This window comes from Furipterus horrens, unplaced genomic scaffold, assembly GCF_987537825.1.
Source record: "Furipterus horrens unplaced genomic scaffold, mFurHor1.1.pri manual_scaffold_2, whole genome shotgun sequence".
Lineage (NCBI taxonomy): Eukaryota > Metazoa > Chordata > Mammalia > Chiroptera > Furipteridae > Furipterus > Furipterus horrens.
The window spans coordinates 7,694,459-7,700,458 of record NW_028327172.1 but is presented as its reverse complement, the minus strand read 5'-3'; positions in this window follow the sequence as shown (position 1 = coordinate 7,700,458).

The following is a 6,000-nucleotide window of genomic DNA, read 5'->3' as shown; positions in this document are numbered from 1 at the left end:
TGGCACATGGCTCTGCTCACTTTCGCATTTCAACAAGAATTTGCAGGTTTCTAGGAATGAAACTGTGGCTTATGAAAATGTTTTAACTGGAATGATATTGCGTAGGCCAGCAGTTTGCAACCAGTGCGCTGCAAGACTTTTTAAAACATGCAATGCCTATTCATCAGGAGCACTGACCTCTTTTCCCATAGACTGTCAAATTTAAAAATGACAACAGCCAACTCAACAATAGCTGTCCAGTGTGAGTGAAGGAAAATTATGCCTATTTTTTTGTTAGATTCACAAAGAATATAATTTTTCAGTGTGCCACAGAACTTCAGTAATTAGTTTATGTGTGTCGTGCCATGAAAAACATTGAAAATCGCTGGCTTGGGTGAAACAACAGAAAATAGCATTTTAAGTAATTCCTGTCTGAGTTCTGTTCTGGAATTATTTCCTGAACTGAAACCCATTAGCTGACTTTTAATGCGTGGTCTTTGTGGCTGTAATAACACAAGGGCTTCTCATTTTCTGCCCTGCCCTGCCTAAAATCCATGGAATCCCGTCACGGGAGCATATACAAACATATTTTAAAACAAACCTTTACAGAGGAATCTTTTTTTTCTAAGTATATTTTATTGATTATGTTGTTACAGTAGTTCCAATTTTTTCCCCCTTTGCTCCCCTCTGCCTAGTACCCTCTTCCTTCCAGCAATCCCACCCCCCCAGTTCATGTCCATGGGTTGTGCATATAAGTTCTTTGGTTTCACCCTTTCCTATATTATTCTTAACTGCCCCCTGTCTATTTAGTACCAACCGATTATGCTTTTTTTAAAAAAATAATTAATTTATTTGTTTATTTTTAGAGAGAGGGGAAAGGAGAAAGAGAGAGAGAGAAACATCACTGTGTGGTTGCCTCTCACTCACACCCCCAACTGGGGACCTGACGTGCAACCTAGTCATGTGCCCTGACTGGGAATCGAACCAGCGACACTTGGCTCACAGGCCCGATTAGGCTTCTTAGTCCCTGCACCATTTCACCCTTTCTCTCCCTCCCTCCTCCCAGCTGATAACCCGCCAAATGATCCCCATTCCTATGATTCTGTTCCTATTCTGGTTTGCTTAGTTGTATTTTGTTGTGTTTTTTTTTTAGGTTCAGTTGTTGATAGTTGTGAGTTTGTTGTCATTTTAGTGTTCATAGTTTTGACCTTCTTTTTCTTAAGTAAGTCCCTTTGACATTTCATATAATAATGGCTTGGTGATGGTGAACTCTTTTAGCTTTACCTTGTCTGGGAAGCACTTCATCTGCCCTTCCATTCTAAATGATAGCTTTGCTGGGTAGAGTAATCTTGGTTATAGGTTGCTTTTCATCACATTGAATACTGCTTGCCAGTCCCTTCCTGCCTGCAAAGTGTCCTTTGAGAAATCAGCTGATAGTCTTATAGGAGGAACCTTTTTGTAGGTAACTCTCTGCTTCCCTCTTGCTCCTTTTAGGACTCTCTCTTTATCTTTCACCTTTGGCATTTTAATCATGATGTGTCTTGATGTGGTCCCCTCTGGGTCCAGCTTGCCTGGGACTCTCCGTGCTTCCTGGACTTGTATTTCTATTTCCTTTGCCAAATTTGGGTGGTTTTCCTCCATTATTTTTTCACATAAGTTTTCAATTTCTTGCTTTTCCTCTTCTCCTTCTGGCACCCCTATGATTCGGATGTTGACACATTTAAAGTTGTCCCAGAGGTTCCCAAGCCTCTCCTCATTTTTTTCAATTCTTGTTTTCTCATTCTGCACTGGTTGACTGTTTTTTTCTTCCTTATGTTCCAAATCATTGATTTGAACCCCTGTTTCCTTCCCTTCACCATTGGTTTTGTGTGGATTTTCCTTCATTTCACTTAGCATAGCCTTCACTTCTTCTCTTATGCATTTGTCATATCAAGCATATCTGTCAAGCCTGTGAGCATCTTTATCACAAGTGTTTTGAATTCTGTGTCTGTTAGGTTGGCTATCTTCTCATCGCTTAGTTCTCCCACTGGAACCTTGATCCGTTCCCTCTTTTGAGCCATACTTCTCTGTCTCCCCATCCTGACAGGCTCCTGTGTGTTTGCCTCCGTGTCCCAGGTAGAGCTGTCACTCCTGTTACGTTGTAAGGGGCGGAGCCTTAGGGATTCGTCAGTACAGGGTGACCTGTTTCACCACGTTGTGGTGCTGTGTGGGAGGGAGGGATCCGAGAGGGAACAGTGCCACCTGCCCAGCACTTGCCCCTTTTCCAGGCACCTCTCCCACTTCTGTATGGGACTGGCACCCCTCTAGCTGCTGCCCTGGCTGTCATTCCCAGAGTGGATGCATCTGCAGATGTTCTAGGTCCATGGGGGCCCTTTATTTATTTATTTATTTTCAACAGCCAGGGAATGTTGGACCTCTTGACGTTGTCCCAGAGTGTGCTTACACTATCCTCCTTTTTTTTTTTTTTTTAAGATTCTTTTTTCTTCTCGTTGTTCTGATTGGTTGTTTTTTGCTTCCTATGTTCCAAATCATTAATTTGACCCTTGGCTTCATCTACTCCACTGCTGATTCCCTGTGAATTGTCCTTTATTTCAATTAGTGTACCCTCCATTTCTGACTAGATCTTTTTTTTTTTTTGCTGTTGATGTCCTCACTAAGTTCCTTGAGCATCCTTATAACCAGTGTTTCAAACCCTGCATCCTATAGATTGCCCATCTCCATGTTGTGTAGTCCTTTTTCTGGAGTTTTGATCTCTTCTTTCATTCGGACCATGTTTCTTTATCTCCTCATTTTGGCAGCCTCCCTGTCTTTGTTTCTATGTATTAGGTAGAGCTCCTGTGACTACTTGTCTTGGTAGCACTGAAACCAGAAAAGCCGGTGTCTGTGTTGCCTGTCATCTACTAGAACCAATAAGCAGAGACAGGGGTCCATGGGGGCCCTTTAAATAAGCGGACTCTGCTGAGAAACCAGCAGTTTCTGCCTCTACCCCAACCCCCACTGGTCTGCACAGTCAGAAGCAATGAGGCTTGATTATCCCCGGTGCTGGGACCGTGGGCTGCATGGTCTGGTCCGGAGCCAGATCGCTCCCCAGGTGTTCCTCCTGACTTTTTAAAACATGTGACTTCGCTTTCCGCCCGCCTGCCGCTGCTGTAGCTGCTGCCACTGCTGCTGCCACCACCACACCGTGTCCTCTCCACCCGGCTCCGCCCCTCCTACCTGTCTGGATGAGTATTTCTTCTTTATATCTTTGTTTGCTGGACTTCCATGCAGCTTAATTTTCTGAAACTTCTGGTTGTTTCTAGTTTTGAGGTAGTTGTATTCCTTCTTAGTTGTGGAGGGAGACACAGCGTGTCTGACTACGCCTCCATCTTGGCCAGAAGTCTAGCCAGAGGAATCTTATGTTTTCTTTTTCCTTTTATTTTTTTCTGTAGCTACGATATGGCCAGCGAGGTAAGACTGGGCCATACCAACTACTCTGAAGCACCAAGACTTAGAGCTCAAAGTTTCAGACTGCTGTGCCAGAAACTTCTAGAGACAGGCGGTTAAAGAAAGCTAAATTCCTTGCTGTCTTAGCAAGGGTATCAGTGACTTGACAAAGGTGGGGCTGGGTTGGGGCGGGAGCCACAGTGCCCACCCTCTTAAAGAAGCCCTTTTATTTTTCTTCTTTCTTTTCTTTTTTTTTTTTTTAATTGGGTTAAGGTGGATATAATATACAATTAACCACTTAAAAGTGTAAATTCAGTAGCATTTAGTACATTCACAATGTTGCGCAACCATTATCCCTACCTCGTTCCCAAACGTTTCCAGCAGCCAGAAAGGAAGCCTCTGCCCAGCAAGCAGTGGCCACACATTCCAGGCCCCTGAGAGAGGCCCTCTGATGTTCAAGGTCTCTGAGTGCCAGGGCTGGCACTAGGAAATTTTTATTTTTCCTCAAGGGATTTGACGCTCAGCGGAAGGAGCATGCATGGGTTTTAGGGTCAGATGGGGCCAGGTTCTGTACCAGCTTTGATTAAGTATCTCTTTGACCCTAACCTAGTCGCATAATCTCTCTAAGCTTCAGATTGGGCATAAAATCTACATCACATCCAGTGTATCTGGAGAGAAGTAAGTCATAAGAACTGAGACTCGGGCCCTGGCTGGTGTGACTCAGTGGATTGTGCGCTGGCCTGCGAACCAGAGGGTCGTGGGTTCAATTCCTAGTCGGAGCATATGCCTGGGTTGCGGGCCAGGTCCCCAGTTGGGAGCGCATGAGAGGCAACCACACATTGATGTTTCTCTCCCTCTTTCTCCCTTCCTTCCTCTCTCTCTCTAAAAAATATAAATAAATTCTTAAAAAAAAAAAGGGAATTGAGACTCAGGTGTCATGGCTTCTTGTCCTTCGGTAAATGTCACAGGGCAGTTCTCCATTCTCCAGGGCCTCTATGGAGGGCTCTGGGAAGCTTAAACTTGGTCCTGATGTCCATCTATTAGCCTTTGGAAGCAGAGAAGCCTTGGGAACTTGTATTCAAGAATATTTCAGGACATCAGCCTCTACTTCTAATACTTAATACCGTGTTTGGCTCAGAGATACTCAGGAATGAGTAGGTACATGAGGCAGTCATTACCTTCCTCAGGCCATTCTGAAGACGTGTTGGGAGTGGAATCTGGGTGTTATACTTGAGTCTGGGTCATAACTGTAATTCTGGGGGATCCATGGGCCCCTAAAAGGGCAGGTGGGAATACCCTTCGGGGTTCTCTGCCTCTTAGACTCCTCCACTGGAGAGTCCCGATGGCGGAGGAGAGAGAGCGGGAATCCTTGGCACAGGCCAGATTTATCCTGTGGTCTAGAGTGCCCTCAAAGGTCCTGGTTCCCCGGTGTCAGAGGCACAGGGGCTAGTCCCTGGGCTCCCCACCCTCCCCCGATGCACAGGAGAACTCCCTCCCGTGTTCTCAGGGCACTCGGGGGAGCATTTGTCGATCACAATAACTGTTATAACTGTTTCCACCCCCAATGGTCAGACATAACCCAACCTGCCTCATAAGCAGGTCCCAACAAGAGGAGAGGTTCCAGGAGTCGGGGTGAGTGGAGCCTGTTTCTGTGACATTGGTGAAGTTCCACGTCACCGCGGGTTCCATGCTTAGTGGATTCTGAAGGCTGGCAACAATCTGACCCGGGCTCCATGGCTGGAGGAACAAACTGACGGGGGGTTGGTGTCTTCGGCAAGGAAACAACTTTGGAGAAGGCCTAGAAACTCAGTCTCGCAAGCTCCAGAGTCCCAGGGTGAACAGACACCTGGCCCATCTTCCAGGCCTTTCTAGGCACAGCCGACTCAAGCAAAGGATTGTGGGTCTCCTGACTCCTGGAAGTAATCACATCTGGCCTCCTGCAACCAGTCAGGATAGTTATTTCCAGCGTCAGTGGTCCGACATAACCCAACCTGCTTAAGCAAGTTCTTACAAGAGGAGAGGTTCCAAGAATCGGGATGAGCTAGAGCCTGTTTCTGTAACGGTGAGGTCCCAAGAAGGTAGTTCCGGGGCGAAGGGAAGCCTGTTAAGGTTAAGCCTCAACAGTCAGCACTGCTGAGACCTTTTCAGAAAACATGGTTTGCTGGGCTTGAGAAGTTCAGGGAGAAACAGGCATGGGTTTCTTGGGGCTGGGGGAGGAGGGAATATGGCAGACTCGGCTAGATCCAGGGTCAGGGCATTTCCAGCATGAGTTTTGGCGTTAACCTTGCATTAGAGTTCCCGCAAATCTTGTCAAAATTCAATAACCTCCTTACTCTTTTCTGGCAGGTAAACCATGACCCACGGATGGCTCATTTGTCTTCTTGAAAGGCAGTGGCTCTTTGCATTACAGAATGAATGGGGAAGGGGGACAGGTTGTGGGGAGGCCATCGGTGACTGAGGAATCCCTTCACAAGCCCTGGGGAAGTCTCTGGAGATCAGAAGGAAAGGGGAGCCACTGGTCCTGATGACCAGTGGGCCTCAGTTTGCCCACCTGTGTGGGGAAATGGCCCTAAACCTTCTGCAGTGAGAAGGATG